Raw genomic sequence first — 11,521 nt, forward strand, 5'->3', positions numbered from 1 at the left:
AATAATAAGAGAATAATTCTCTTCATACCTTCGTAAGGTACGAAGTTTATAGATACCACATCCTATTGTCTTGGATGTTCCTGTATCAAGTGCATAATCTGAGAAGAACGAAGGTCATGTGGAAAAGGTAGACTTCTTTTCTGTTCGAAAGAACAAGTTAATGGCATAATGCTTATTCTTTCCTTATAAGAAGCCTATAGACCATCCCAAAGAATCCAAAGGAAAGCTACTAACAAATTCAGCAAAGTTGCTGGCTACAAGATCAACAAACAAAAATCAGTTGTATTGCTATACACCAGCAAAGAACAAACCAAAAAGTCAATTTAAAAAGCAGTTCCATTTACAACCACCCCTAAAAAATAACTAAATACCTAGAAATAAATCTACCCAAGGAGGTGAAATACATACAAAAAAACTATAAAACGTTGCTGAAAGAAATTAAAGACCTAAAAAAATTAAAAGTTATCCTGTGTTCATAGACAAGATTTAAATTAACATTGTTAAGATGTCAATATTATCCAAAGTGATCTGAAGATTCACTGTCATCTCAATAAATATTCTAACATCCTCTTTCAAAAAAAAAAAAAGAAGACTCTTCTAACAAATGGTACTTTCCAACAATGGAGAAGGCCCTAAAGAGTGATAGAGAGGAGTAGTAAACTCTCCATCACTGAAGTGTTAAGGAGAGATTCTATCAACTGGATGATTCAGAAGCGATTCTGTCATCGGTATCGTATAGAAGTTGGACTAAGTAATTTCCAAGGTCCCTTCCTATTTTTAGATACTCTTCTAAGCAGTTATGACCTACAACTAATGTGCTGAATCTGCTCTCTCCATAGTTTTTGAATAGTCTTTGGTTGGACCACAAGTATGTTCTGCAGTGAGCTGATTCCAGCTTTGTCACTGGTCCTAGGATCAAACTTCTATCCAGGAGTGCACCTAATCCCTAGGGGAAGCAGAGTGTGGCCATTGGTTGTAGAGGGAAAGATGGCTTAGACCCAGAATCCCAAATCCTTGGCCAGCTATGTCCTGCTGCCAGAGGTTTTCAAGGTCCATATGCAGAGGAGACTAAGGAAAGAGTTTCTTGTTTATAACTAAGGCTTTTTGTGCCTGAATCCTCATGGGGAAGCAACAGCTTGGAGCTGAGTTAGACCATGTGTGGCTGCAGGGAATCCTGCTCTTGTACAGGCCCAGCCTTGACCCAAAACATATCAGGTCCTCCTTGGCAACCTCTCCTTTTACTTAAGTCCTGATTTTTCTTGCAAACTCTTACCATTCTAGTATGGAGCGGAGGCGGAAAAAATCAAACCCAAAGGAAAAAGAGTTGTTTTCCTTCTCTAAAGCCTAGAGCAAACTTTCTGAAATTGAGTAATATATTTGTTGCTGTTGTTTAGTCACTAATCCGTGTCTGACTCTTTGTGACCCATGAACTGTAGCCCACCAGGCTCCTCCTCTCCATGGAGTTTTCCAGGCAAGAATACTAGAGTGGGTTGCCATTTCCTTCTCCAGTAGCTCTATCTGTCCCAGAGATCGAACCTTGGTCTCCTGCATTGGCAGGTGGATTCTTTACCACTGAGTCACCAGGGAAGCCCCTGATAATAAATATCCCTCCTTTAAAGGAAAAAAAAAAAAAAATCACAGATCTCGAGTTAGCCGTTTTCTACTTTACTATAAATGCCTACGAACATAAAGTAGCTTCTTGCCTATAGCTTTTATATGAAAACAGAACACTTAAAGAATAAAGCTATAAATTAACCAGTAAATTTTCAAGTAAAATAGTTTAGTGAGAAGGTGCTATTTTGCTCAGATGGACTTAATGATAAGCTCCTAACAGATCTGTGGAATTTCTGTCCTCACTTGCTGTTTTACTAGCTTCACGCTCCATCCTGTCTCTGCCAAGATAACTGAAACCTGCTGATAATGCTGGTAATGCATTTAATCCTGCTGTGATTTATCAATCCATGTCCCCAGCAATCCCATACGGATGTGGTGTGGGTCGAGCTGCCAACTCCCATTGCCCGCAATGCCCTGGAAAGATTTTTAAAAAGTCAGCTTTATGTGTTCCCTGAAGCTTTGAAAGAACGCACCAATAAAATCGCCTAGGCATGGCACTTTTTTGACAAGTACTTTTTTCCCCACAATGTTCTTTGTTTCATCTCATCCTCTTCTTGATTCACTCGATCATTTATATTTTAACCATCTAGGTTTTCAAATTTATTTGCATAGGGATTTATGAATCATTCTCATAATTCTTTTCATTTCCTTTTTTACTCTATTCTTTCTCATTTTTGACTTTGTGTTTGAATAGTGTCTCTTTTTAAAAAATAGGTCAATGAGCAGTTTCTAAGTAATTTTTACTTTATTAAAGTTTATTATGCCCTGCTTTGTTGTTTTTCCATCTTATCTACTTCAAATGCATTTATTTTCTTTCTTGCTTGTTAATGAACATGTTTATAACTAGTATAAAAATTCCCTGGAGTAAGTAGACTCTAGCCCAAACACTTTAAAATATAAAATTGTCATTATTTTTCTAATTCCGTTTTGAGTCAAGAGCAGTGTCATTGAGGATTTTATTCATACTTTTGTTAATTTCTAGTTTTTATACACTTGGAAGGTGAGATCTATAATCTTTCCATTGTTATTTGCATATTTTATTGAATTTTTTATTGTTGTTTGACTCATCCTTTGTGTAAAAACCTTTTTGAGAAAGTTGATACTGGTTTTATATTTTACACCAATTTGAAAGTTTCTTGTCATATTTTAGATTTATTCAACTTACACTTCTAGTCTGTTTCATTGCTAGTATTTTACATTTAAAAAAGCAAACTTCGAACTTTACATTTATAAAAATGTTTCAACCTCAAAATATGTTCATTGACTCCTTTCATTGAAAAATGTGGAACTTAGGTTATTGCATTTCCTTCCAACTCCCAATTTTTCTTAATAAGCTCTGAGAATTTTATCCAGGTCCACTATAGTGTATTTCATCTATTCTAGGACTCATATGTTTTCATATTACAATCTTTGAAGTTGGGGTGTGTTAAGCAATGGCATGTTAATATAGCTGCTGCCTCCTGGCAGTAAGGATGAAGTTGTCTTTGCTTGCACAAGCTGGCATTTGGCATGGGCATACAACTTCTTGATATTTCAGTCACCAAACCACTTAAAGACCATTTGAGGAGAGAATAAGTGTCCTGGTTGTTGTCTGAACACCTTTTGTGATACCTCCTGGTAAGATCAAGAACATGTCAACATCAAATTTTACAGAATGAGTGTCAATATCTTGGAAGAAGATCTTGGAGACAGCAAAGAAACTCTCTTAAAATACGTTAGCATCATCACATCTCTCAATGGTACAGGGAACTATCTGCCTGGAAAACCTCAGACATCGACAACTCTGAGCGTCAAGAAGTGATTCAAGAGATTCAGGCTGGAAGATGTTTTAGAAATAGTTTAATTTATTTAACTTGTAGTTTCCTTTTTTATGCAATCAGAAAATGCTACATGAGAAATACAAAGCCTTTAAGACTCTTTAAACAAGATAAAAAAGAACAATTTTAAATGACTGGAAAATAATATATTTAACTAACAGTTTTTCTTAGCATGACACAAAATGGTGGTCCCCCTTAGATTTGAGCTGTCCCGGAATGATGAAATTCGGAAGTTCTTTTTAAAATGTTTTATTATGTACCTTTCCTTTCAAGAATTAATAGTTTGCCTTCTAGTTTATAGTTCCAATTATCATAGCTAATTAAACTTTATTTGTTCATGACATAACTTGCTCATTCATGGCTTTTAAATGCCAATTCATCCCAAAAGCTGGGAGCTGTCTTAAAATAGATTTTTCTCTTCTGAGACTGTCTTTGATACACTTCCTGAGGTTTTTTATTTCTTTATTTTTTAGTGTCTAATAACTACTTACTAACTGGAATATTTTTCTAGTAATATTACTACTCAAAGAGGTTTTGCATTTTTATTACTTTCTATAACTAGTATAAATGATGGCTTATCTGAAAAATCATTCTTGGCACCTTTTTTTCATTAGAAATCTCTTTTTTTATCATTTAGTGTTGCTGAGAAGTTGTTTCCCTGCTATATTATATATGTATGTATTTCTGTATGTATATAGTCTTCCCAGCTGGCTTAGTGGTAAAAAAAAAAATCTGCCTGTCAATTCAGGAGACATGGGTTCGATCCCTGGATTGGGAAGATATATATGATAAATGCAAAGTCTTTAAGATTCTGGAGAAGTCTTAAAGAAGATCCCTTGGAGAAGGAAATGGCAACCCACTCCAGTATTCTTGCCTGGAAAATCCCATGGATAGAGAACCTAGTGGGCTACAGTCTATGAGTTGCAAAGAGTTGGACATGACTGAGGATACATGGATGGTCATACTATTTGTTTCCAAACTTAACATTTGAGTGTCCTTGCCCTGCTAAAGATTTCCCATGTTCATGTATTTGAAAGGACTCACCAGACTCCAGAGAGCACACTTACATAAGACTTTTGTGTAAGGCAAAGATATAGGTGCAGCAAAAAGAGTGCAGAAAGGAGAGTGCAGACATTGAGATTCAAGAGAGAACCCATGCCTAAACTCCCAGCGTCCTTATTGTACCAAGACTGCAGTGTCTCCAGCTGGAACTACCATCATTTATGGGAGGGATCCTGACTTTGGGAGAGCTCAAAGTAGAATTTCCCAGGATTTTTATGCCTCTCTAGCCATGCAATCAGGTTTGCATAATCTATTAGGCCAGTTGGAAACCCATCATTAAAGAAATTAACCCTGGGGATCCCCAGGGTAGATTCAAACTTAACATCGTAAATCTCACTGCCCTTAACTTGGCCAAGAGTAAAAAAAAACCAGACACCATAATGTCCCCAGAGATAAAGAGAGCTTTTCTAGTCTAACTGTAAACTAACTCCATCTTCCATATCTATACCCTTATCTCCAAACCTCCTTTTTCCAATTAGGAAGTTAGGGGAAGGGAAAGGCAGGACATAGCATGTCACTTATCTTTGGCCTCTCAGCCACAGCAGATTCTTGCCTGGGCCATAGACCACAAGTTATTTCTTGCGTTTCCTAGTGTTCAGTTTCCCTCAGGTGGGGATGGTAAGTAGGCACTGCTGCTGCTGCTGCTGCTAAGTCTCCAGTCGTGTCTGACTCCGTGCGACCCCATAGACAGCAGCCCACCAGACTCCTCCGTCCCTGGGATTCTCCAGGCAAGAACACTGGAGTGGGTTGCCATTTCCTTCTCCAATGCATGAAAGTGAAAAGTGAAAGTGAAGTCACTCAGTCGTGTCCGACTCTTCGCAACCCCATGGACTGCAGCCCACCAGGCTCCTCCATCCATGGGATTTTCCAGGCAAGAGTACTGGAGTGGGTTGCCATTGCCTTCTCTGGTAAGTAGGCACACATCACTCCAATTTCATGTTTTGAGATCAAAGCTATTCCCTAGTTCCAATCTTGAAGAAGTTTTCTTCTAATATAAATTCATAATTATTGTTCATTTTGGTTTATTTCAGGGAGTGTTTATGAATGAATTAATATTAGCACCACCATCTTTCCATGGACATCCAGACAACTTCTTAAATCTGGGAGAGGTAAGAAGTTCCCAGGAGTATAAGTGCCTGCACTGTGAGTATCCAAAAGCCATTGCCCATGGCGACAATGAAGTCAATATGAGGTACTTGTTCAAATCATGTGGAACCTGACAGGAAGAGCAGTGGAATAAATCTAGCCGCCAAAAGGTTGAAGAACTAACCAAAGAACTGCCATCACTTTTCTCTCCCTGGTCCTTTCCTCACACCTCTCCCCCCCATCATTGATTCTATATTTCTATATACTGTCTTGACAGTACATAGATATTCTCTACTAATCTGTACTGAGAGATGTCCTTCAGTTCTGTATTCCTGGTTTCTAGCAGAATACATAGAAAGTACCATAAATATAATAAATGTTAGATTCATCATGTAACTTGAGCGTAACCTGAAAATAGTATCTTGGATTAAGAACTGGAAAGACTAGATGGTTCTTTTTATACATCAAGGCTTTCAGCTATTTTTGACCAAATCTTGTCAAATATGGATATATTCCTGCCTCTGCCTACCCAGGTGGTGCTAGTGGTAAAGAATCCACCTGCTAGTACAGGAGATCAAAGAGACACAAGTTTGATTCCTGAATCTGAAAGATCCCCTGGAGTAGGAAATGGCAACCTACTCCAGTATTCTTGCCTGAAAAATTCCATGGACAGAGAGCTTTGAGGGCCACAGTCCATGGGTCACAAAGAGTTTGACACAACTGAGTGACTGAGCACACTGCCTACCTTGTTCTAATATAGCTCTCTGAAGAGTGCTCACAAGAAGAAGCAAGTCAAAGCTAGAAAAGAGGACTAAAGAAAGCAAACAGAATAACGGTGAAATCTGCAGGATGAATTTACTCTCTCTCCAACATTTTTAGGAAGAAAAGTGAGGCTTGCTTGCAGAGACTAGCAGTCTTTCAGAAATGGCTTGGCAAGCTGTTCCCTACTGCCTGCTGCTGCTGCTGCTGCTGCATCGCTTCAGTCGTGTCTGACTTTGTGCGACCCCATAGACCGCAGCCCACCAGTCTCCCCCGTCCCTGGGATTCTCCAGGCAAGAACGCTGGAGTAGGTTGCCATTTCCTTCTCCAACGCATGAAAGTGAAAAGTGAAAGTGAAGTCACTCAGTCGTGTCCGACTCTTAGCGACCCCATGGACTGCAGCCTACCAGGCTCCTCCATCCATGGGATTTTCCAGGCAAGAGTACTGGAGTGGGGTGCCATTGCCTTCTCCCTACTGCCTATCTTCAAGGAACTTGCCCTGTGTTGTAGATGTCCTTGGAAAGGGTGGGACTTCTAGCCTGTCAGTTACACCTAATCAGTTGTAGCCATCTGTTCATGAAAGCCAGAATGGTTCATGAGAGAAGGGGGAAGGAGAAAAAGGCCACGAGAGAGGAAAGGAATGCTTATGGTGGAGGAGAAAAGCCAGAGAAAATTTTGCCCAAGGTCAGTTTTGGATGTTTAAAATCATGCCACCCCTTTACAAGCAGCCTTCTTGGCATATGTATTAACCCATGGATTGAGGATGGAGGACCATTCTTTTGCTTTCTAGAAGGAAGCATAGTTAAAAACTCTAGAGTCTACCCAAGGGCTGCCTAGTTTTCCAAGCTTCAGGTGGTCCCCAAATTAGGAAATTTGTGTTGAAGAACAAGCATGTGCCTGTTGAAGGGACTCCTTAAAAGTTCAGGAAGCTCACAGACCTTGCCAGCCTGAATTCCTTGGAAGCTCAGGCCTGAAGGCAATGATAAGGATGCCAGTGTGTTAGAAGTGATGACGCCTTTGGATCTTGGCCGTAGCGGTGGGCTGTGCTGGGTGAATGCAGTGAAGTTGCTTAATACCTTCCCCATTCCCATAACAAAATTATGAAGTCTGGGTTCTCTGAGAATTTAACATTGATTGGATGATAGGAAATCTCTGAACTTTGCATTCTATTACCTAAAAGCCTATCTTACTTGGAGATGGGAAGCTAAGTCCTAGGGAAAGTAACAGATCAGGGCAAAGACCAGTAGCTGTCCCAAGTCCAGTGGCCTTTTTGAAGCACCTATCGAATTTTGTTACAACTGGCCCTTTGCCTCTCGTCACTTTTAGTGTAAGTGCCTGACAGCTTTTTTGATTGTAATGTAACTGCTTAACATTAAATTTTTGATTGTCAAGGCATCCATTTTCAAAGAATCCATCTCGAATAAGCATGTTGCCAGCTACACAGCTACCTAAAGATCCAGCAACCCCATGAAGCTCCCCTATTGGAGACCCCTGGGTCACCTACATAACTGACCCCCACTCTTATGTTTTAAATTCACCAATAAAGAGTAACCCACAAACCTCACCTCAACCCCAATACAGGCAGAACCCCAGGTCTTTGCTCTCCCTCCAGCCTTGCTGTGTATATATCCTCCAGGACCTCTGAGTAATAAACCTTTTTTTTTCCTTACAAAGTTTCCTGATGTTTGATGAAATAAAGTTCATATTTTATGGCAAGATGAGAAAAATTTAAACATAAAATCTTTCTTTGCCTATTTGGGCCTCCTCCCCCACCCCACCCTCTGTAGGGTGTACTGTGTGTGCGTCTGGATTAATCAGGCCTCCCTAGAAGATAACCTTCCTTCTTAACCCCATCAGGGGCTACTATGACCCATGACCTGCTACTCGCTCTGTACGTGTTGATCTGTAAACTGTCAAATGACACATAATTATCTGTCTCAAGAACTCATGTTAGCCTACTTTGATCTCTGGTGGGTGGAACAGACCTCAGAGCTTTCTGAAAGACCATCTCCCAGCTTATAATCCTCAGGTTGGCTCAAAGAGAAACTTCTATTTCTTTCTTAGATCAACTGTTGATTAGCTTTTCATCAACATAGTTGTTGCTGAGGTGCGTTTTGTGATCATGATACAAACCACAAAGGCCAGTCCACAACATTGGCTCCTACTGGAAAATGTCTGTGGGGGCAACCTCAAATATGCAGGCCCAGGTGAGTGCCCCGGGCATTGCTAGCTGATAGCATCACTATCGTCAGACTGAGACTAGAAGAAACACCACCTTTAACTTTGACTCTTGAATTCTTAGTAGCTAGTAACAGGTACAAAACCAAAGAAAATCTTGTACTCGGAGCTTTGCACCAACTCTGAGAGGACTGAAGAGAGGAGTTAGCATTTCACCTGAGTTGGAAGTTAAGAGTATGCACTGACCACACCCTCTATCTGCACACCCCCAACCACAGAGCAGCCACAGAGCAGAAAGGATTCCTCAGTAGGCAAAGGGGAATTAGTGATGGCACAGATATGGACAGAGGTTCTTTTCAAGAGGCTTCTCTTTTTCTGGAATCTCCACATACTGCTAAGTACTGAGATTATCCATCAGGGTCGGCCAAGGCCATCATTCACCCTGGCCCTGAGCTATTTTTATGCTCAAGGTTTCAGGAGTTGAGAAGGTGTGTGCTTCATTATCAACTATAATGTAGAGGATGAGACCAGCGGGCTCCACTGACTCTGCTGTGTCTGGGCCACCACTCTCTGTGGCAGGGGAAGAATCTCTCTGCTGAGTTAACATTCACCTTAGAGCCCTGGGCTTCCCTTGTGGCTAAGACAGTAAAGAATCTGCCTGCAATGTGGGAGACCTGGGTTTACTCCCTGGGTTGGGAAGATCCCCTGCAGAAGGGCATAGCTACCCACTCCAGTATTCTTGCCTGAAGAATTCCATGCACAGAGGAGCCTGGCAGTCTGCAGTCCATGGGATCGCAAAGAGTCAGACACGACTAAGCGACTAACCCTTTCATTTCACTTTTAGAGCCCTGGGACTTCTCTGATGAAAAACAGTTCTTGGAATTTCATGGAAGGGAATTACGGCAACTTGGATGAGGCAGTGTTCTTTTAAGTCTTTCAAATTTCCCTAACTCAGTTGGGTGCTTTTCTTTCAAAATACCGTAATTCCATAATCTTTCTCCAAAATTAGAATTTATTTGTATTTTACCTTTTTCATTGTTGTTGTTGCTGTTTGGGGAAGGAAATGTTTTTATTAAAAAAAAAAAATACCCAGACTTCCAACTACCAGATCTATAGCCCTAGAAAACAGAGATTCAGGTTACCTTATTCTTCAGCTCTCCCATTTGCTAAGATTTACTCTGTATTTTCCCAGACTCTAGGATTTAAGAACATTTACTAATAGCATCTTCCTCGAATGTGTCCCTTTGCTGAGCTGTGGCTTCTTTATTCTACAGTCCCCTAAATGATTACCCACGACTTCTTCACCCACTCATCAGAGCGAAGAACCATTCCAATGGACTGCTAAAGACCATCTCAGTGCCAGTGAAACCAGAAGAATGCTTGAAAAAGTAACCTCATGTTATGAAAAAGTGTTCTCTTTCTTCAGGTATAGGAGCTAGAACCTTAATAAAAGTATTCTATAAGCAACCTAGATGTCCATCAGCAGATGAATGGATAAGAAAGCTGTGGTACATATACACAATGGAGTATTACTCAGCCATTAAAAAGAATACATTTGAATCAGTTCTAATGAGGTGGATGAAACTGGAGCCTATTATACAGAGTGAAGTAAGCCAGAAAGAAAAACACCAATACAGTATACTAACGCATATATATGGAATTTAGAAAGATGGTAACAATAACCCTGTGTACGAGACAGCAAAAGAGCCACTGATGTATAGAACAGTCTTTTGGACTCTGTGGGAGAGGGGGAGGGTGGGATGATTTGGGAGAATGGCATTGAAACATGTATAATATCATGTATGAAACAAGTCGCCAGTCCAGGTTCGATGCACGATACTGGATGCTTGGGGCTGGTGCACTGGGACGACCCAGAGGGATGGTATGGGGAGGGAGGAGGGAGGAGGGTTCAGGATGGAGAACACGTGTATACCTGTGGCGGATTCATGTTGATATATGGCAAAACCAATACAATATTGTAAATTTAAAAAATAAAATTAAAAAAAAAGGAACAGAAGGAATAAAAAAAAGAAAATGTTTATTATTCCTATCTAGTTTCCTTGGGAGATGAAACTCCTTCATTATTGTATTTCCTGAAATTGAGACAATTTGGGCCCCTTACTTAGATATTGCCCCTATGTAATTTCAGAGGCAATAATAAAGAAATACATTTTTATTGGCAATTTTAAACTGTGGTTCACCTTGCCAACAATTTAAGAACAATGCACATCAGCCTGGTTCCTGCACTTGCCCTCCTCAAGCAGCTGGTACAGACTGTTCTAGCAAAGAGGAGGGAAGATGCCCACCATGGGAGGAGGGATGAACTGGAAGCATAATTTATACAATAAGAAAAGTATGCTCTGAAGTCACTTGTACTTTCTGAACTTAAGTTACCTGTAAAACAGGCAAGAATGAATGGTCTTTATGGAGAATAAGGGGCAAAAGAAATAATCCCTCAAGTTCATTTGAGGTAGAGATTCCACTTTTACTGTAATTATAAGAAAGTTCAGATGAAGTAAAAGACAGATTTGTGCAAATAGGCACAAATAAGTTAAATGCTAGTGGTATTCACATGTGACTTGAATGCAGTTATTAATATCTGGACTCACTAAATCAATAACCAATAATCAAGATTATTTGGAAAATCAATTTTAATAACAGTGACAAAAAAAATAAGCATCCCCATTACTGACAGAGGCTGGCACTGTCAGGATGCTAAAATCCAGGGACTCTGACTGCCTGCCTTCGGGCAAGCTCGAAGATATTACTTGGTCATTGTTTGCTGGTAAAAAGTAAAATAGTATAGAAGGAAGGAGGGGAAAGAGGGAGGGAAGAAGGGAGAATATTTAGTTTATATCACATATGTGAAAATGCTCTATTTCAAAGACAAGGATTATATTTTGCACTCCAGTTATAATTGTATCCACTGTAATTTAGGAACACTTTCCTTTGAAGAAAAAAAGAATGCCTGGAAATAATCTCCTTTGTAATTTTATTTTACAAGG

The sequence above is a fragment of the Bubalus bubalis genome, chromosome 1 (genome assembly GCF_019923935.1).
Source record: "Bubalus bubalis isolate 160015118507 breed Murrah chromosome 1, NDDB_SH_1, whole genome shotgun sequence".
Lineage (NCBI taxonomy): Eukaryota > Metazoa > Chordata > Mammalia > Artiodactyla > Bovidae > Bubalus > Bubalus bubalis.